Here is a 23,135-nt window from a genome sequence, read left to right on the forward strand (position 1 = left end):
TGACAGAGATAGAGACAGCCAGCGAGAGAGGGAACACAAGCAGGGGGAGTGGGAGAGGAAGAAGCAGGCTCATAGCAGAGGAGCCTGATGTGGAGCTCGATCCCATAATGCCGGGATCACACCCTGAGCCGAAGGCAGAGGCTCAACCGCTGTGCCACCCAGTGCCCCAATAGACTCTATTTTCTAGAGCAGATTCAGGTTCACAGGAAACTGGAGCAGAAGCTATGGAGATTTCCATCATCTCCTCTGATTACAAAATAAGCAGAGGGACTGAACAGACATTTTCCAAAGACACACAAATGGCCAACAGGTACATTAAAGGGTACTCAACAGCACTCATCATCAGGGAAATACAAACCAAAATCATAGAGAGATATCACTTCACGTCTGTTAGAATGACTATTATTGAGAAGACAGGAGATAAGAAATGTTGGTGAGGATGTGGAATAAAGTGATCCCATGTATATTGTTGATGGGTGTGTAAATTGGTACAGTTATTATGGAGAAGAGTATAGAGGTTCCTCAAAAAATGAAAAGTAGAAGTACCATTCATCAATCCTACTGTTGGGCATATATCCAAAGGATAGGAAATCATGATTGTGAAGGGCTATCTCATTCCTAGGTTCATCGCATCAGTATTCACAGTAACCAAGGTGTGGATACAACCTCATCCCTGACTGATGAATCAATACAGGAAACGTGAGACATATACTATTCAGACTTTAAAAAGAGGAAAATCCTGCCATTTGCAATAACATGGATGGAGCTGGAGGACTTGATGTTAAGTGGAACAAGCAAGACACAAAGAGAAATATTGCACGATTTCACTTATATATGGAAATGGTATAGTTCAATTCACAGAAGCAGAGAGTAGAAGGTGGTTACCAGGGGCCAGGGATTGAGGGAAATAGGGAGCTGTTTGTCCATGACTGCAAGGTGTCTGTTACGTAGAATGAATAAGTTCTAGAGATCTAATATATAGCATGGCCACTATAGCTAGCAACACCATAATGTATACTTGAAATTGCAAAAAGGATAGATCTTAAATGAAGTCTTCTTGCAAGCACACACACACACACGCACACACACAAACACACACACAATAGTAATGTGCTAATTAGTTAGATTGTGGTGAAATTTTCACATTATATGTATGTCAAAAAATCAATTTACACAACTGAAATATATATCGATATCTATCTATCATCATCTATCTAATTTTTGTATGTCAACAGGCCAACTTTGGGACACTAGTGCATTCACTATCATCATAATATCCTCAAAAGCAAAAAGTAGTAAGAACACTGAAAACATGATATTTTAATGAATTTATTTTAAAATAATCTTTGACAGGAAGAAACTATTGGTATTGAAAAGGTTTTCTAGGTAAATAACGGAACAGCATGAAAAATGAAATGCAATCTTGTCACAGGTACTAAGGATGTGGTACAATTGAATACACTGAAATCATTTATTTTTTTAAAGTTTCTGTTTAAATTCCAGTTACTTCACGTACAGTGTACTAGGAGTTCTAGGTGTATAATTTAGTGATTCAGCACTTACATACCATAGCCAGTGCTCATCACTCTTACATCCTCATCACCTAATTAACCCATCCTCCTACTCCCCTCCCCTCTGGTAACCATTAGTGTGTTCTCTATGGTTAAGGGTCTCTTTCTTGGTGTGCCCCCCCCATTTTGTCCCTATAATCATTTTTTTTTAATTTTTATTTATTTATTTGACAGAGATAGAGACAGCCAGCGAGAGAGGGAACACAAGCAGGGGGAGTGGGAGAGGAAGAAGCAGGCTCATAGCAGAAGAGCCTGATGTGGGGCTCGATCCCATAACGCCGGAATCACGCCCTGAGCCGAAGGCAGACGCTCAACCGCTGTGCCACCCAGGCGCCCCCCTATAATCATTTTTTTGTTTCTTAAATTCTACGTGAGTGAAATCATATGGTAGTTTTCTTTCTCTGACTTACTACTTTTGCGCAGCATATTACACTCTAGCTCCATCCTTTCACTGCAAATGGCAAGATCTCACTCCTTTGATGGCTGAGTATTAGCACATTATAGATATATGTACACCACATCTTTATCCATTCATCATTCAATGGACACTTGAGCTGTTTCCACAGTTTGGCTAGTGTAGGTCATGCTGATAAACATTAGGGGACATGTATCCCTTTGAATAAGTATTTTTGTACTCTCTGAAATCAATGAATTTCATAATTTCATGATATAACCCGTGGGATGCACATGTTGAAGGCATGGCTGCTAATCTTCTCTGCTCAGTATCACCTTCAGAATTATACTGGCAATTCTAACTTGTGGACACACAGTACTCCTCTAGGAAAGAACAAACAGGAAGAAAGCGGCTTCCTGATGCAAAAGTAGGTACTCTCTAACTCCATTACTAGAGACAAAAATCCTGAGTATTTCTGAATGCCTCTGATACTTTCTCTTATTCTATCGATACAACCCAACTGTAAATGAAATAATACACATTTTTCCCTTTCAAACAAGATTCTACTTTATGTACTTCAATCTCAGAAAATATTGAATCTATGGCATATTTATTTATTTTTTAAGATTTTATTTATTTATTTGTCACAGAGAGAGAGAGCACAAGCAGGGGAAGTGGCAGGCAGAGCAGGCAGAGGGAGAAGCAGACTCCCCGCTGAGCAAAAAGCCCGATGCGGTACTCGATCCCAGGACCCTGGGATCCTGAGTTAAGCCAAAGGCTGACACAACTGACTGAGCCACCCAGGCATTCCTATGGTGTATTTAAATTTTTCTTCAGTCTTGACCCCATACATTATTTTACCTCTTTCCCTCGTACAGTTGTAGAAGTCTCTTGTTGCAGTTCCCATATCCCAATCATAGAAATTAGCTGAGTATCATGAGTGCTTTGTAATACTACATTTAACAAATCCTATACATAATGCCACAGTTATCTGAATAGTCAAAGGAAACATAAGAAAAATTATTTAAGGAAAAAAATTACATATATTTATATATACAACCTTTTGGCCTTTAGTTTACTACCATGGACATTTTTTCAAGATAAACTAATGATATAATGAAAAGAATTTCTTGACACACAAAGTTAGTTCATTTGCTGTCAATGGGTTCAAGAGAAAGCAGGGTACCTTATTTGAAATGTGCTGTAGAGAGAATTACAAGTCTTAGAGAACACGCTATTCTTTATTTATGGATGCTTACTAAACAGTTATGAATGTATGAATATCGTTCTCCTTATCAAACCAGAGGGTAGACTGACATGTGTGGATCATTTCATAATCCTCAATGTCAGAATTGAGCTCTCAGGAAAAGAAAGAACCAGACTGGCATTATGAGAGAAGCTACTAGTTTCAGGACAGAAGTACAGAAAAAGTAAGGAAATCAGCTGCATTATATTAGAGTGCATGGGACAAGTCAGGATGTACACTATCATATTTGATATCTGTACAGATTAAGGAATCAGCCAAAGCCCTCATTTCATCTTTTGCTTTCTAAGGTAATTTTGATACACCATAGCTTCCTCATGGCATTTTTCACTTCTGCATTCCTCAGTGTGTAGATGAGTGGGTTGAGAAAAGGGGTCCCAATAGTATAAAACACCGTCACCATCTTGTCCATGGGGAAAGTGGTTGGGGGGCGTGTATATATGAACATGCATGGACCAAAGAATAAGACTACTACGATGATGTGAGAAGTGCAAGTAGAGAGAGCTTTTTTCCTCCCTTCTGCACTGTGGTTTCGCAGGGAATGCAAGATGACAATGTATGAGATCATCAGAATCACAAAACTGCTTGTGCAGATTGCCCCACTGTTAGTCGCCCATTCTAGGTTGATCAGATAGGTGTCCATGCAAGCAAGTTTCAGTAAGGGCTGCAAATCACAGCAGTAATGATCAATCAGATTGGGTCCACAGAAAGGCAATTTCAAGGCCTGGGCAACCTCGACTATAGAATGGATAAAAGACCCTATCCATGCGAGCACAATCAGGATGGTGCAGACCTGCCTTCTCATGATGGTTGGGTAATGTAACGGCTTACAGATGGCCACATAGCGATCCACGGCCATGAGGATGAGCACAAAGACCTCCATGCAGCCAAAGAAATGTAGTGCGAAGACTTGAGTCATGCACTCATTGTAAGTTATGATTCTTTGCGCAGAGAGTGAATCCACAATTAGTCTGGGGGCTGTGGATGTTGAGAAGCAGGAATCAGCAAGGGACAAATAAAATAGGAAAAAGTACATGGGGCCCCCCAAGTGTCCGGCTGGACTTGATGGTCACAATAATAAGCAAATTCCCCACCATGGTTCCCATATATAAAATGAAGAAGATTATAAATATCATTTTCTTTTTCATAGGATCTTGGGTCAATCCTAGCAGTATGAACTCAGTTACGCTGTGATTTTGCTGCATTATTTCAGGCAAAGTGGAGAAAGCGCAGGTTAGAAATAATTAATCTGCAAAGAAAGAAATATTATGAAATGAATATTCCATTTGGAGGTCAAATCCATATGCTTGATCATGGAAGCTCCACGTACCTGTGTGTTATTCCTTACCTTCCATGTTGTTTTCTTGCGAATAAAGTGGAAATAATATTTGTTCACAGTTTCTTTACCTGATTGCTTAAGGAAACAATGAAATATATTGATAATGAAATAGTACCCAATTCTTCAGGCATAAAAAACATTAATTTAGGGAATTTGATAAGAGGGTATGGTGATTAACACAATATAATAAAATAAAATTAAAAAAAAAAAGAGGGTATCTTTCTGAGCTGAATGTCTTTCTTTAGTTTACAGCAAGGACCAATTAGATAGAATTTTGCCAAATAGAGAAATTCATGCATGATTTACATAATGCCCTATCACACTATTTGAACCTGGTAATTCAGTTATAAAGTATCATCTTGTAACTATTCTGAACATTTAAGGAATGGTGTAGAGACTTCCGATAGTGTTTCCCTTAATGTAACTTGGGAGAGAGAGAGAGTGAGAGAGAGAGAAGGGAGAAACAAACAATATTTTCGCAGTGAGCATTCATTCAGTTGGTTCAGCCTATCGTGAAATTTATTTTAATCTGTTAGTTTGACTCTTTAATTACTGTTACTTTAACTCTCAATAGTTTCTACTTGTTTGTAGTTTTATTTTTTTATTTTTTAAAAGATTTATTTATTTATTTATTAGACAGAGACAGCCAGAGAAAGAGGGAACACAAGCAGGGGGAGTGGGAGAGGAAAAAGCAGGCTCCCAGTGGACGAGCCTGATGTGGGGCTTGATCCTGAAACGCCAGGATCACGCCCTGAGCCGAAGGCAGACGCCCAACAACTGCGCCACCAGGCGCCCCTTGTTTGTAGTTTTAAATTCGTTTTCTATAAAACTTTGTACTTTTGAAAGTGTTCTTTGCCTTGTTTTAATGGGTCTTTCAGTGTATTTTTTAAAACACAAGAAGATACTCAGACTAAATAAACATAAATAGAGAACATTTGACATAAAGCAAAATATTTTTTCAAATTTCATGTTATTTTAAGCCTGGATCATGACCTGAGCCAAAGGAAGATACGGAACCTACTGAACCACCCAGGTGCCCCATTGATAAATGTATCTTAACAAACTGCTGAAAATGATGTGGGAAATGGTTGATCCCACACATTTTTGGTAGGAGTTTAAGGGGGTGCAATTTCTCAGGGAGTGATTTTAAGCATTGATGATATTTCAATGGCACTTAGACTCAGGTCTAATGTTTCCATTTGCTATAAGTAATCTCACTCACAGGCACAAAGACAATCACAGCAGTCCTTTCCATGTTGGCAAAAGGTAAGAAATCACTTCAATGCCATTGGAAGGAAACTAAATGAATCAGGGATGGTATTTTATGCAATCATCAATAAAAAGGAAGTGGGTATATAGGCAATGGTTTCTAAATTATGTTGAAAAGTGATAGAGTTCAGCACTCAGTGCAGAGGATGGTGATATATTCATTAACAGCAGAATAAAATATCACACACACACACACGTGGACTCATATCAACTAATTGTATTTAAGTTAGTACCAAAATCACATATTTGTGGCCTCAGGGTGGAGAAATTGCTTTCTTGGAATCAAAGTTAGGAGGATGACCTGCCTTTTAAAATATTCCTTTTGGTAGTTGAAAATATCTCATAATCACGCTGCATTAAAAATAAAAGTTTTAAAAAACTTCTCTTGGGGTGCCTGGGTGGCTCAGTGTTAAGCATCTGCCTTCGGCTCAGGGTGTGATCCCAGAGTCCTGGGATCGAGCCCCACATCAGGCTCCTCTGCTGGGAGCCTGCTTCTTCCTCTCCCACTCCCCCTGCCTGCGTTCCCTCTCTCTCTGGCTGTCTCTCTCCCTGTCAAACAAATAAATAAAATCTTTAAAAATAAATAAATAAAAACCTTCTCTTAGTAGATGGTTGATTAATCACTTTGGCATATTACTGGTTCATAACAGCTGTCTTCTGACATAGGCTTCAGGGACAGCAGGATTCCCAGAGCCAGAGTAAGATTTAAATGTCTGGGTAAAAGGGTGAGTAACTGTAGAGGCAGTTCTGGACTCAAGGTTCTTTACCACATCATGCCCCAACCACACTGTCAATCACACAGGTTCCCCTGCACTCTTAGGAGTTTGCCAGATATGCTCTTTATCCAAATCCTCAGCAAACAGGAATGAAAACTTGTCTGTGGTTTTTAACAGTGAAGTATAATAAAAAGATATCAATCTATGTATTGATCGATCCATCTGTCAATCTATCTATCATCTATCTATCTACCTGATAGAAATATAGACAGATACTTGTATAGTTCACATAATAATAGATATAAAAGTGGCATACGTTCAAATGAAGCAACATAAGGAAGGTAATTTTTTTCTGGTCACTGCTGAATTTAACATCTAGAAAAAAGTACATATTTAATAAGTATTCATAAAGTGAATGAAAGAATTAAGAGAATTTCCTATTGATACAATCCAATAGTATTCGGTCCTGTTCAATATGCAGTTACCACTGAAAAGGGAAGCCTACTTCATTCAAAGTAAAATCATTATCTCCTTGGAGCATTTCCTGGAACAGTTAGATATTTTTTTTTTTGAAACATAAAAACCAACATATTTTATTACATAAAAATTTAACATATCTGTGTAACAAAAAAAAAACACAACACTGAAAACATTGAAAAAACCAAAAAAAAAATTTTTCAGGAAAAGATATTCCACTAAATTGTGGAATAGTTTATTATATAACAATAGATAACTGGTATAATCTTTAATTTATATAAAGATTTTATATCAATGAAAAGATCAGTAAAATCAATCAGGTGAGAGAGAGAAGATATTAACAAGCAATTTATGGCAGAAATACAATGACCCTTAAACATATATAAAGAATCCCAGACTCACTGGTAATCAAATAAATGAGATTTCNCAGACTCACTGGTAATCAAATGAATGAGATTTCTTTTTTTTTTTTTTAACAACTGAAAAAATTAAAGAGGCCTAATTCCGGTAAGGCTATAGGGAGTTAGCACTACTGTATATTATTGGTGGAAATGGAAACTGACAATCTGACAATAGGACTTTCAGAGAGCCTTTTCAAGTCTGATGCAGAAACCAGGAAGGAAGAGAGACTAATAATTTGATTTATGAAATGCAAAACATCTCCAAGACAAAAAAATACCATTAACTAAGGGAAAGTGAATATCCATCAGTGGATCATCAGTGTTCATGTCTTGCTCAAATCACCATATGGTGCAGGTAGAAAGGTATGTGCTGTTCACCATTATTAAAAAACAAAAATCCACCTGAGTAAATTTAAAGATCAAATCGGCTTTATTCAATGATTCATGAATTGTGAAGCATCCCATCTAGCAATAGGAAAGAGCTCTGCTGAGCTGTAGGAAAGGAAAGGTTTTCGAAGGTGGAAAGGGGCAGGGGCACCTGGATGGCTCAGCTGGTTAATCATGATCCCCAGGTCCTGGGATCAAGCCCCACGTCAGGCTCCCTGCTCAGCAGGGAGTCTGCTTCTCAGTCTCCCTCTGCCCGTCAGCCCACTCATGCTCTCTCGCTCTCCCTCTGAAATAAATATATTAAATCTTNAATATATTAAATCTTAAAAAAAGGTGGAAAGGGGCAGAAAAAGGAAATTATTAGCAAAGAATGCATTGTTTCAGGCAAGGTCAGCCTCCTAAGGGGAATGGGAGGGGGGTCTACTGGGTAGATTATCTCACTAGTGCTGAATGGGTAATTCCAGGCTCACTGGTTAGAGGTTACATCCTGGAAGAGGTTGAAGCTGAATTAGGTTAGGGGTATTAAGTCTTGGTTTGCTGACATGGGGCTTAGCACTAGTGACTCCATTGGGGGCCTGTTACNTTGGGGCCTGTTATTGCTTTTTCAACATCTTGGACATCATGAACCCAGTTCCTTTTATTTGGTACCTTCACCAACCCACAGCCTCAGAATCCTCCATTAGTTTCTTTTGTATCTGGCCATAGATGAGAAAAAGAATGTGAAGAATTAGGCAAGAAGGTTGAAAGCCAAGCCTGGAAGTAGTGTATTTCACTTCTACCCATATTCCATGGCCCGATCTAACATCAGAGGAGGCCAAAAAATGTGGTTCAAATGTGTGCTCAGGAGAAAAAAGGCAATGGGGTTCGATAAACATAACAGCATTTTCTCAGTAATAACAACAACAACAAAATGACAAACTAGAAGATTTAGCAATACCTAACACATAAAAAACTAATTTCCTTCTTCTACAAAAAGCTCCTATAAATCAATAAAGAAACAGAAAAACATAATAGGAATGCTCAAAAAATATAAAATAATTCAGAGCAAGGAAAGTGTAAATGGCAAATAAACCTAATAGCAATGTGACTCACATTTAAATATACATTCTTTTAGATAATGAAAACTTTTTATCATATTTATTAAAATTTTCTAAAGTTTGTATGTTACTCAGCATTGGTGAGTATGTGGGCTAAAGACACCATCAAAGGGGCGCCTGGGTGGCACAGTGGTTAAGCGTCTGCCTTTGGCTCAGGGCGTGATCCCAGCGTTCTGGGATCGAGCCCCACATCAGGCTCCTCCGCTGGGAGCCTGCTTCTTCCTCTCCCACTCCCCCTGCTTGTGTTCCCTCTCTCACTGGCTGTCTCTCTCTGTGTCAAATAAATAAATAAAATCTTAAAAAAAAAAAGACACTATCACAAACCATTTCTGCAATTGTAAATTGGTGAAATTTATTGGAGGGCAATTTGGCAGTAAATTGTATAGGCACATAACATTCAATACTTTCCTTCTATTGTTAGGAATTTATGGACTGTGCAAGGTAGAGAGTCCATTTTGCCCAGGACAGCCAGGTTCAACAAGACAGCCCTGTTGTCTTAGCATCTTCTTTAATTTTCAAATTTATTGGTTTAGAAAACAAATTACACAACAATAGCCCTAGTGTTGGATATATTTTTTTCAGAACTGTTTATAATAGCAGCACTACAAACTTCCTAAAAGTCTATCAATAGATCGTATAGAAATTTATAAAAATTATGATATGTCTGTTCAATGGAGGGCTAGTAAGCAATTAGTGACAGCCATGCAGAGTCATTTTCACCACATGTTCTCCTCTAAACCATTTGGAACAGAAAGGAGAGCAAATAAAAACACTCACAACCCCCCCATAGCATAACTATAATACAGAGAAGAACATAAACATCACTGTAGGAATGAATGGGGGAAATACACATGTAAGACCAGCACATTTGGCAGAAACTTCATGGAAAACCAGAGAGGTGAAAGGGTCCTGGGGGAAAGAGACCCAAGAGAAAAACAGAAAGGTTCCATTCCCAAAAGTAGAGGGCAGCACTAGAAGTGGGAACTATAGAGATCCAATCTGAGACCAGGAGGGTCTGAGGGCTGCAAATAGCAGAATCAAATAGAAAAGATTTGGAAAGTACTCCTTACTTGAAGTGGCAGTACTGAGCAGGCATTGAGTTTGGGAGAGAGCAAGACTGTGGAATCGCTTGGAGAGAGAATCTGACAACAAAGGAAGGAAGGGAGAAGCTGTTGATAATGGCCCTACTAAAATGTGTTACCCTGAAGAACTATAGGGATCCAGAACAAACATACACACATACACACCCCCACCCAGACACACGAGCCACAGTATATTAAAGAAACTGCATCTACCTATATACAACACCAGAAGAGACAACTTTGAACTGTGAAACCAGAAATAAACAACCTAACTTCACACCTCAAGGAACTAGAAAAAGAAGAATCAGCTATGCCCAAAGTTAGTACAAAGAAGGAAATAACAAAGATCAGAGCAGAAATAAATAGACCCTAAAAAGACAATAGAAAAGAATAATGAGACTAAGCTGAGTTTTTAAAAAGTTAACCAAAATATACATGCCTTGGGTGCCTGGGGGGCTCAGCTGGATAAGCATCTGCCTTTGGCTCAGGTCATGAACCCAGGGTCCTAGGATCAAGCCCCGTATCAGGTTCCCTACTCAGCGGGGAGCCTGCTTCTTAGATATTATTTCAATTTGCTCCTCTCTCCACCTGGAACTGCTGTGCATTTCTCTTATTCCGTCTTCCCAGTTTTGATTGCAAAGCTCTTCTAGAAAATTACCTAAAATTTCTATCTTTCCTCAGATGTCTTTTAGGTTGGATGCACACTGTGGCATTGATCAGATAAATTTTCTCGGAGTATTAAATACAGTTATGTTAATCCCCAACACAAATCTTACCAGTTTAGATAAGAGCTTTTGCAAAGGATAGGATGTTCAGTAGTCCTGTTTTCGTCTCAAGGTAATTTAGCCACACTTTACTCAAATGAGAATTAAAAAAAAATTGTGTTTCTAACATTCTGTGTGATCTCTTTTGATGTCCCTGAAGCTCAGGTTCCCGTCTGCAGGCCAGGATACAAAGTTTGTCCCGGATTCATCCCACACTTTCTGAAACCCACCCTCTCATAGAACATTGACTGAGAAATGTTTCTCTTTTGCCTTCCCTGCAGGAGTATTTAAACATGGATGATGCAAATACAGGAGTCTGGGGAAGGTCATTCCCTAAAGTGTCCCTTCACTTTTAATGAAGAAGCATTAGCTAGATTTGAGAAAGAACTTAATCTTTAATATGTATTATTAGATTATGGGGAAAAAGGTGATCAGTTCTTGCAAGGGGTTTATTTGGGCCATAAATCATGTATTTTGACTAGAATAATAATTAAAAAGCCTGTGATTATCTAGTTATCTAGTGGCCAGGACGTGGTTCCTGATATCATTATCAAAGAAAATGAATTAGGATTTCTTAAAGAAATGGCTGATTTTAGGTCTGTGGCAGGGAATGTAGGAGATGAACTGGAACATACTGTAATTCTAGAAGGTAAAGAAGTGTTAATAGACACACACACACACACACACACACACACACACAAATACACTCTAACTGTGATGAGAATATGCCAAAGGGACACAAGAGCCAACGGAAAGAGCCTCCAGGGCTAAAATTTGGAAAAGATTTGAGCGACAAAACAAATGACACTGAATTAAAATAGAACTCATGGTATAAAAATTCCACAAGTTCATAATGATATAAACAAATAAGAAATAGGGAATAATAGATAAATCTCCTGTAAAAAAAGAATTCATAATGATTTTTTAGGTACTCTGTTCTCAAAGGTTATAGGATAACACTCTATCTCTTATTTGTGGCCTGTACACAAGTGAGTTCCTTCCAAAAGTCTCACTGTGAAATGGGGCAGAGGAAGTAAATTTACAGAGGAGAAATGTTGCAAAAAGTACCTCAACCGGGTGATCAAGGTTAACATCAATGTTGATAAGTCACATTGAAAGTACGTACCCCCTGGCATGATGTGATGCAAATGGCACTTTGCCTCTGTGACCTTTCTCCCAATAACACATGACCCCAGTCTAATCTGAGTAAAATAATCAGACAAACCCTAAATGAAGGTTTTTATATAAAATGTCTAGTTCTGCTCAACTGTCAAGTTCATCAAAAACAACAAAATTTCAGGGGTGCCTGCTTTGTTCAGTTGATTAAGCCTCCGACTCTTGTTTTAGGGTCAGGTCATGATCTCAGGGTCCTGGGATTGAGCCCTTCATGGCGCTCCACACTCAGCAGGGAGTCTGCTTCTCTGCCTCTCTCTCCCTCTATCCTCCTCCAGCTTGCAATCTCTCTCTCTCAAATAAATAAATTACTTAAAAAACAAACAGACAAGAAAAGTTAAGAGTACACTTATCATGATGGGCACTGAGTATACTATAGAATTGCATTATAAAATTTTTTTTGATTTTATTTATTTATTTATTTGCCAGAGAGAGAGACAGAGGGAGAGATATAGAGAGAGCACAGCAGGTAGGTGGAGCAGAGGCAGAGGGAGAAGCAGGCTCCCCGCTGAGCAGAGAGCCCCTTGCCAGGCTCATTCCAGGACCCTGGGACCATGAGCTGGGCTGAAGGCAGACACTTAACCTATTGAGCCACCCCAGGCATCCTTAGAATTGTTGAATCATTATTTTAGCCACATGAAACTAATCTAATCTTGTATGTTAATCAAAGTTGAAATAAATAAATAAAAGAACATTCAGAGAAACTGTCACTGTCTGGAGGTGCTGAAGAAGACGTGACAACTGGATGAGATTCTGGAGAAGAAAAATGGCATTAGTTAAAATCAAAGTTATCTGAAAGTTCACGTGAAGTGAATTAGTTGTGACAGTTGTACCATACTATGGAAGATGGTAACAGGGGAAACTGAGTGCAGAGCATATTGGAACACTGTATCATTTCCACAGTTTCCCTGTAAATGTAAACCTGTTATAAAATATAAAATTTAATAGAAGTAACAGCTTATTTACTTTAATATGCCATCAAAGTTTATCTGTCTTGTAGCATGGGTCAGCAGCGTTCCTTCTTTTTCAATGCTGAAAAATATTCCATTGTATGCATACCACAAAATCTGCACAGTCTATGTCCCACTTTGAGTCTAAAGACCAGAAACTGCTATAAACCAGTAAGACTTGATGTCTCAGTTCAGGTCCGTCGGGAGGAGGCTGCTGTAGCGTCAGGAAGAGCTCATGTGTCCGTGTGCAAGCCATGAGACAAGAAGACCTAATAGTTCAATTTAAAGGCTCTCAGGCAGGAGATTTCCCTCTTACTGAGGGGAGCTTAGGCTTTTGTAATTTTCAGGCCTTTAATGGGTTGGATGAGGACCCCACTTTAGTGAGAGCAAACTACTTTATCAGGCTATCAATTCAAAAATTACCATCATCTGGAAAAATCTCAGAATCACAACCCAAAGCAATAGTCAAACCAATATATGAGCACCCTGTGGTCTAGGCAAGTTAACACAGAAAATTAATCAGTACAAGTTCATTATTTATCCACCTATCATCTATACACATCTCCTTAAACCATACTTAATCTCCAAGGAAAGACATCATGGGGAGCCTGTGTGGCTCGGTCAGTTAAGTGTCTGACTTTGGCTCGGGTCATGATCCCAGTGTCCTGGGATTGAGACCTGCCTTGGGCTCTCTGCTCAGTGGGGCGCCTGCTTCTCCCTCTCCCTCTGCCTGCCTCTCTGCATACTGTGCTTTCTATCCCTCTGTCAAATAAATAAATAAAATCTTTAAAGAAAAACAAAGACAACAGAAGGTCATAATTGCACCTAACATCATACAACTATCCTGCATACAACTGAAAATGCACTAAAACCTCTACAAGAAGGGAAGGCAATTTTGGAGGGTGATTTTTACTTTTTCCTTGATATTCAGTTAGTTAAATACTATGATGGAAAATAAAAATACTAGCATGCTATGACAGAAAGCCAATATATCTTCTGTTACATGATAAGGTAATAAGAAAGGGAACAAAACAAAGATATTTGTTTTACATATATTTACACACAAACATATTCATAATATAAGGAGTAAATACAATCATTACAGTCTTCATTTTTGTAACAGTAATAATTTATAATTATTTTCTTCTGTTCCTCATTCTGTATTCAATGTGCTTCAGCAAGCACTAATGTTGGTCATGGTTCTTGAACTGGTGGGGTGACACAGAGTTTCATTACTAAACGGTCTGGGACGTTAGTAGTTCTGCCTGGATCGGGTTGTTGTAGTTTTTCATTAACCTTAATCACACAGCATGGTGATACTAACGGTGGTCCTATGGGATCTCCTGTATTCTAGATACACTCTTCCTTATCACCATTGTGGAGTAGTAGTCCAATTTCTCCTTGGTTGGCAGGATCAATCACCCCAGCCAGCACAAAAACTTATTTATTTGCCTATTGATTCAAAGACATGAGCTGCCCAAAGTGGTCAGGCAGCAGTCATAGCCCTGTTTAGTAGAATCTTGTTGTGTCATGTTCTGGAAGAATTTCTACCTTTGGAAGGAATACTTAGAAGCAAGAAGAGCATAAGTTAATGGGAACCCAGGAAGGAAATGTTTTGCTAGGGTTCATTAAGGAAGGACAATATGAGTGGTGCCTCTCCCATTTCCATCCTTTGATGATAGGACCTGACTATGGGAGGGACAGCAACATGTAACGGATGCTGATTCAGAGCGTATATGGCCTTCCAGAGAACTGAAGACTTACTCCAATCCTGGAAGGTATTGCTACTTAGCATGTACTATAACTAATTCTGCAAAAGTCATTCCAACATTTTGTCAGGCCAATTGCTTCATGATAGTGTGAAACAGGGTAAGACCAGTGAATTCCATGAGCATGGACTCATTGTGGCACTTCATTTGCTGTGAAGTGAAATCATTGATTAGAGGCAATGCTGTATGCAATACTTTAATGGTGGACAAAAAATTCTCCAAGTCCATGGATGATGGCAGCTCATGAGCCCATCAAGTGAGATAGGAGTGTCTAGGAATAAGGCAAACTTTATGGACAAAATATGTCATCCTATATATTTGATTATTAAAGTTTTCCTCTGTTGGTCACTCCTTGGTGAGCATTCATAAGGGGCAAATATATCTTTGTGCAGCCAAACCATTGGTCAAAACCCATGAATTAGTATACATTGTACACCCGGCCATTTCTTCATCCAAGAAAATGAACACCAGGTGCATTGCATAAAGTATTACCCATTGAAGGAATTTCCCTTCAACACTGAACTTCAAGGATTTTCCAGAATGGGGCTGTAGTGCTACATCTATTCACATTGACCTGTATCCACACATCACTGCAGAATTTTCTGTATAGCAGGCCCAAAACTTTTCTTCTTCTGTCAATTGATCATAGTGAACCCCCCACAAGGCCTTGGGTGCAGGTTGGGGGAGAGAAGGCATGGTAGCGAAAGTGGGGACCATGAGCATTTGGGTACTTCTTCATTTAACTAAATGTTCAGTTCCTGCTTGGGTCAGATCTCCTGTACAGAGATTCCCTCCTTATGTGGGGAGAGTGATGTGTTTCATGACCTCCTTGCTGTCTGAAACTATAGATAGTACTAAACCCCTATATATACTATGTTTCTTCTATACATACATACCTATGATCAAGGTTAGTTTATAAAATAGTCACAGTAAGAAATTAATGACAGTTATAATAAAATAGAAAAATTACAACAATAAAGTGTAACAGAAGTTATCTGAATATGTTCTCTCTCTCTCTCAAAATACCTGAGTGTACTGTACTCATCCTTCTCCTGTCATGATGTGAGATGATAAGATGCTGTCGTGATGAGATGACATGATGTGAATGGCACAGACATTGTGTTGTAGCACTAGGCTACCACTGACCTTCTCATAATATGTCAGAAGGAGGATCATCTGCTTCTGAACTTCAGGTAAACGAAACCATGGAAAGCAAAACTGTCTATAACAGATGACATTTCTACTTGATAATGGAGTGTGGCTTTGCACACGCAACTTAATGGCTCTATGGGTCAGAAAACACCAAGTTCGTGATGAGCAGCTCTGGTTCACAAAAATTGGTGGCCCATGGTTTAATGTTTAGTCTCTACTAAGACCCAATTGTAAGCCAAGAGCCATTTCTCAAAAGGAGAGTAGTTATCTGTAGAGGATGTAGGACTTTGCTCCAAAATCTTGAGGGCCTGCACTGCAGTTCATATATAGAGGACCGCCAAAGACTCCAGCAGCACCCGTTTCTTCCACTGGTACATGAAGCACCATAGGACGTGTCAAATCATAACACCCTTGTGAAATAGAAGCTTGTACCTCAGCCTGGACCTGTGGCAGAGCCTCTTTTTTTTCCCCTGAGATCCACCAAACTAGCAGCTTTTTGGGTTACTTGGTAAATAGGCCAGAGTAAAACACCCAAAGGAAGAACACATTGCTTCCCCAACCCAAAGGGGCTGCTGGGTATCGTGTATCTTTTTGGTGCTGGAGGGACTAGATGGACCAAGATATCCTTTGCCTTAAAAGGGATATCTTTTGTTTTGTTTTATTTCATTTCAAGTTAGTTCACATATAGTGTATTATTAATTTTGGGGTAGAATTTAGTGGTTCATCAGTTGCGTATAACATTCAGTGCTCATTACATCAAGTGTCCTCCTTAACATCCATCACCCAGTTACCCCATCACCCTACCTACCTCCCTTTCAGCAACCCTCAGTCTGTTCTCTACAGTTAGGTGTGTCTTATGGTTTGTCTGCCTCTCTGTTTTTATCCTACTGTATTTTTCCTTCAAAAGGGATATCTTGATGTGGTCTATACTCCGGGCCACTGGAAAATTCACTGAGTTTCAGTCCGCTGAATATTAATGATATTTATTTTCCATCCTCTGATGCAGAAATGTCTTACCAAAAAATCTAGAGTAGTTACGCCTAGATCGCTAGATCCAGCCAGCATAATGTCATCAATCGGTTGGACCAGTACAGACATCCTGTAGAATGCAAGGCAGTCGAGGTCCCTAAGAACTACATTATGACATTGTGCTGTAGAGTTGACACACCGTGAGGTAGGGCTGGGAAGGCATATTGCTGGCCTTGTAAGCTGAAATTAAACTGCCTCTGATGGTCCTAACTGACAGGGAGATAAGAAGCAGTTGTGAAATCACTTGCTGCATACCAGTCTCACGTGATCTTTTAATTTGTTCAAGCAAGGAAACCCCATCTGGTAGAGCAGGTGTAATTTAGTGGGGTCTCCACCTGGTTAAGCTTGTAAGTATCCAGTCATTCTTCAAAATCCATCTAACTCCTGCACAGGCCAAATAAGTGAGGCAACTGTGTATGTTGTGGGAATCACCACCTCTGCATCTTCCAAGCCCTTGATGGTGGCTCCAATCTCTGTAATTCCTCCAGGAATGCTGTGTTGTTTTTGGTTTACTTTTTCCATAAGTAGAAGCAGGTCTAGGGGCTTCCACTTGGCTTTTCACCATAATACCCCTCAGTCCACATGCTGGGGAACCAATGTGGGGATTCTGCTTGGTGCAAAGTATGTGTATTCAGATTATGCATTTTGGAACTGGGGAAGTAACCATAGGATGAGTTCTGTGACCCGTTGGCCCTAATGCAAAATAGGCCTGAGCTAAGATTCCAGTGACAACTTGTCATCTGTAAACTGCTGCTCTGACTGGTGGATCACCGTGTTGTTTTGGGTTTTCTGGAATCAATTTCAGGTCAATGCCAGTGTCCAGGAGTTCCTGAAAGGTCTGCTTATTTTCTTTCCTCCAATGCACAATTTGACTGATAAAAGGCCATAGGCCTCTTTTGGGGAAAGCTGATGGAAAGATTATTTTAAGTTGTTTTTTGTTTTGTTTTGTTTTGTTTTGTTTTTTGTTTTTTGTTTTTTGTTTTTTTGTTTGTTTTTGTTTTTTTTTTTTTTTAGCAAGGTCCCAGGGTCCTTCCTCAGGAGTTCCTTCCAAATCAAGGAATTTGGAGTCTATAAACTGGTTCGAGTCTGGGAATTGATTGCGAGGCCATGAATCTCTGCTTTTATGATTAAGTTAGACTTCTTTTATTTAACCTAGATTTTTTTTTTTACAAACCCAGATAACTAAGACTTGAATAGACTTCATCTCTATTTGAATTCTAGGAAATTGTCATAAACTAGCCAACATTCTAATTCTGCTTGTTTTGATTATTCTGATTGCTGTTTTGAATCCTCTGTCCTTTATGGGAAGCACGCCCACATTGCCTGGAAGTTTGTTGAGTGCTACCACTTGGCCACTATTATCTGGGATCAAATACCTCCCACTGCTTTGAGATTTCGTAGTTTAGGGATACTAAAGTTCTGATCTACAGAAAACAGTGATCACAGAAGTTTTCAAGGATACTGGGACTAGGCTGACAAATTTATTTCTCAGGGTCATATGAAAGGTATGTCTTCCGGATCCTCCAAGGGTGGTTATGTAGCTCTTAAATGACAAATCCATTCTAACATTCCAATCTCCCCATGCCTTTAAATCTCTCCCTTTCCATTAAACCACAGAGGTTTTGCATTTCTAAGCTGATTACTGTGGGCCACCTTTTGGCTCATGCTTTAGCCACCAAGTGCACAAACTTTTAGCTTTTTCTCAGTTCCCCAGCTACAACATTAAATGAAGAATCTCTTCTTAGTGAACCTATACCAAGAAATTTGGCTTGATTAAATTTTATGTTTCTTCCATGATTATTCTGTCTTTATAAATTAGAAAACTCATGTAGTTTTTTTGGGCTGTAATGTGTCTGAGTTTCAGTCTGCTGAAGTATCCATTCTCAGTGGATTCTCTTTGCTTGAGTTGAATCAATATGGAGGTCCAGGCACATTTATTTGTCACCTAAAATAGCTTTCTTACTACACAATTTCCTAATGGCATTTTTCATCTGGTCATTTCTCCAAGTATGTATTAAAGGATTTAACACAGGTGTTGTGATAGTACAGAACAATGCAACTGCTTTGTCAATAGATAAAGCAACTGCGGGTCTCATGTACACAAATATACAGGACACAAAGCATAGGGAGACCACTTGATATGGGTGACACAGGTGGAAAGGGCTTTGCGCCTTGCCTCCAAGCTGTGGTTCCTTAGGGAATGCAGAATGACCACATAGGAGACCATAAAGAGGAGGAAGTTTAAGACACAGATGAAACCACTATTGGCAACAACGAGGAGCCCTAGAGTATGGGTGTCAGTGCAGGCAAGATTGAGCAAAGGATTAAGATCACACATAAAGTGATCCATGGTGTTAGGGCCACAGAAGGATAATGGGAGAACTATGAGGAGAACATAGGCAGTAACCTCTTTAACACTGGCCATAAAAATTTCTTTCAAGACACATCTCCAAAGGCAAGGGAAACAAAAGCAAAAATGAACTTCTGGGACTTCATCAAGATAAAAACCTTCTGCAAACCAAAGGAAACAGTCAACAAAACTAAGAGGCAACCCACAGAATGAGAAAAGATATTTGTAAATGACATTATAGATAAAGGGCTGGTATTCAAGATCTATAAAGAACTTCTCAAAAATAAATAATCCAGTCAAGAAATGGGCAGAAGACATGAAGAGATATTTCTCCAGAGAAGACATACAAATGTCTAACAGACAAACGAAAAAAATGTTCCACTTCGCTTACTACCAGGGAAATACAAATCAAAACCACAATGAGATATCACATTATACCAGTTAGAATGGCTAAAATTAACAAGACAGGAAGCAAAAAGTGTTGGCAAGGATGTGGAGAAAGCAGAACTCTCATACAATGTTGGTGGGAATTCAAGCTGGTGCAGCCACTCTGGGAAACAGTATGGAGGTTCCTCAAGACATTAAAAATAGAGCTACCGTATGACCCAGCAATTGCACTACTAGATTTACCCCAAAGATACAGATGTAGTGAAAAGAAGGGGCACGCACTCCAATGTTTATAGCAGCAATATCCACAATAGCCAAACTGTGGAAGGAATCAAGATGCCCTTCAACAGATGAATGGATAAAGATGTGGTCCATATATACAATGGAATATTACTCAGCCATCAGAAACAAGGAATACCCACCATTTGAATCGACATGAATGGGGCTACAGGGGATTATGCTAAGTGAAATAAGTCAAGCAGAGAAAGACGATTATCATATGGTTTCACTCATATGTGGAACATAAGGAATAGTACGGAGGACCACAGGGGAAGGGAGGGAAAACCGAAGGGGAAGAAATGAGAGAAAAACCAACCATGAGAGACTCTGAACTGGGTACCAAACTGAGGGTTACAGAACTGAGGGGGGTGGAGGGTTGGGGGGTAGCTGAGTGATGGGTATTAAGGAGGGCATGTGTGGTGATGAGCACTGGGTGTTATATGCAACTAATGAATTGTTGAACACTACATCAAAAACTAATGATATACTATATGCTGGCTAATAAACATAATAATATAAAATAATAAAAGTAAAGTATATAATTTAATGTTTTTTAGTATAGAGGCTGGGAAAAAAATCAGTAATATCTAATTTTACATCTTTGTCACTCTAAAAAGAAACTTCATAACCACTCAGGTCACTTAGGTCACTTCTTGTTTCTATCCAGCACCATCACCAGTAGTCCTAGTCAAATACTAATTTTTTTTTTTTTTTTGAGTGAGAGAGCTTTCATTTGGGAGCAGTGGGGAGGGGCAGGAGGAGAAAGAGAGACTCTTAAGAAGACTCCAAGCTGACTGCAGAGCCCAATGGGTCTTGATCCCATGACCTTGAGATCATGACCTGAGCTGAAATCTAGAGTCAGAGGCTGAAATGACTGAGCTAACCAGGGGACCCAAATCTACTTTCTTTCACTATAGATTAGTTTTCTCAGACATTTCATATAAAAGGAATTATATAGTATGTTTTCTTTTTTAACCTGTTTCTTTCATTTAGCATAATGTTCTTAGCATAAGTTTCATCCATGTTGTGGCAAGTATCGGTATTTCTTTCCTTCTTGTTGATGAATAAAATTCCATTTTATGAATATATAAGTTAACCATTCATCAGTTGATCGACATGTAGATTGTTTCACCATTTCAGCTATTATGAATAATGCTGCTAATAACAGTGGTGTACAAGTTTGTGTGAATATATATTTAATTTCCCTTGGGTAGATGCCTAAGATTAGAATTGCTGGATTATTGTTATCATATGATTAATCTTTTGAGGAGCTGCCACATTGTTTTCCAAAGTGTTTGTATGATATTACATTACTACCAGCAGTTTATGAGAACTCCAATTTCTCCACCACCTCACTAAAACTGGTTACTGTCTGTCTTTGTTTATTCTTGACATCCTAGTGTGTGGAAAGGGCTATCTCATTATGGCTGAGGTTTGCATTTACTACTACCTAAAAGTGTTAAACATCTTTTCATGTTCTTTTGGCCATTTGTCTATTTTTGTGGAAATATCTTTATTCAGATATTTTGTCATTTTTTAGTTGGATTATTGCCTTTTTATTATTAAGTGGTAGGACTTCTTTATGGAGCCTGAGAACAAGTTTTTTATCAGATACATAATTTGCAAGTATTTTTTCCCAGTCTGTGGGTTGGCTTTTCACTTTGGGATGATGCAATTTTCAGTACAAAGTTTTTCATTTGGTGAAGTCTAAGACAGCTATTCTAAGTCACTATGATGTACTCACTTCCAATAATATATTTGTATATCTTCCACTCATGGGATTAAAATTCTTAATGACAGTCCCTGTTGTGCTTTTTTTCTATGGAAATGATCACTAGAATTGAAAGGGATTTTTTTTGGAGGGGGGCTTAGATATATCAGTAAGGTGTGTTTTGGCAATACAATTCTTTTTCCGAGATAAATTTTACATATAATCAAATTCAACCTTTTAAGTGTATGGTTTGATGAGTTTGGGTAAATATATATACTCACACAGCCATTAACAAATTCAAGATCTAGAATACTTTCATTAACCCAGAAAGATTTGTCATGCCCCTTTTCAGTTAATTCCCTCAGATGCAGCTATTGTCCTGATTTGTATCACTCTGTTTTAGTGTTGTCTATTCTTTAACTTCATGTAAATTGAATCACAGTATTTCCTCATAGTGCATGGTCTCTTTGTTCTGGGATTTATCATACTGATGTGTGTATCATTCATCCATTACTTTTCTTAGCTGAAGATTATTCTGTCTCTCCTCCCAACTTGTGCCTTTGAAGTGAGTGTATTTGCCTTTAATATAAGGGTTAAATTTTGGGGAATAAGTTCATCTTATTATAGTTTAGTATTTCTGTCCACTTTGTTATATATATATATATACTCTATATACTTTTGTTCTAATGGAGTAGATTTCTTTTGTCTATTATTCAATTTTCTCTTCTTCTTAACATCTTTTTAAATAATAGATTCTATTTCTTGAGCAATTTAAGGTTCAGAGGAAAGTTGAACAGAAGCTGTGGAGATTTCCTTCATCTCTTCTGATTAACAAATAGGCAGAGGGATGGAATAGACATTTCAAAGACATACAAATGGCTAATAGGTACATCAAAAGATGTTCAACATCACTCATCATGCGGGAAATGAAAATCAAAATCATAATGAGATATCAATTCACCTCTGTTAGAATGACTATTATTGAGAAGACAAGTGATAAGAAATGTTGGTGAGGTTGTGGAAAAAAGAGGTCCCATGTATACTATTGATGGGTATATAAATTGGCACAGTCATTATGGTGAAGAGTATAGAGGTTCCTCAAAAAATTTAAAATATTATTACCATCCATCAATCTTACTGCTGGGTATTTATCCAAAGGATCTGAAATCATGATTGCGTAGTGCTGTCTGAATTCCCAGCTTCACTGCATCATATTTCTAGTAGCCAAGGAGTGGATACAACTTCATCCCTAACTGATGAATTAATAGAGAAAATGTGAGGTATATATTATTCAGATTTTAAAAAGAGGAAGATTCTGCCATTTGTAAGAACATGAATGGAGCTGGAGGACTTGATGTTAAGTGGAACAAGCAGGACATAGAGAAATATTGCATGATCTCACTTATATGTGGAAATGATATAGTTCAATTCACAGAAGTAGAATGGTGGTTACCAGGGCTCAGGAACTGGAGGAAATGGAGAGGTGTTGGCCCAAGAGTGCATGGTTTCAGTTACGTAGCATGATTAAGTTCCAGAGTTCTAATATATAACAGGGTCACTATACTTAACAATAT

General features: G+C 38.6%; 1 non-coding gene across 1 annotated transcript; it reads right to left on the bottom strand.

Annotated features, from left to right (window-relative positions):
• Positions 1-3,500: 3,500 nt before the first annotated feature.
• On the bottom strand, positions 3,501-4,434 carry LOC100479031. The gene has a single exon (XR_004621140.1). It is a non-coding gene; the product is annotated as an olfactory receptor 4C11 (transcript).
• Positions 4,435-23,135: the final 18,701 nt, after the last annotated feature.

Source organism: Ailuropoda melanoleuca, chromosome 16 (assembly GCF_002007445.2).
Source record: "Ailuropoda melanoleuca isolate Jingjing chromosome 16, ASM200744v2, whole genome shotgun sequence".
Lineage (NCBI taxonomy): Eukaryota > Metazoa > Chordata > Mammalia > Carnivora > Ursidae > Ailuropoda > Ailuropoda melanoleuca.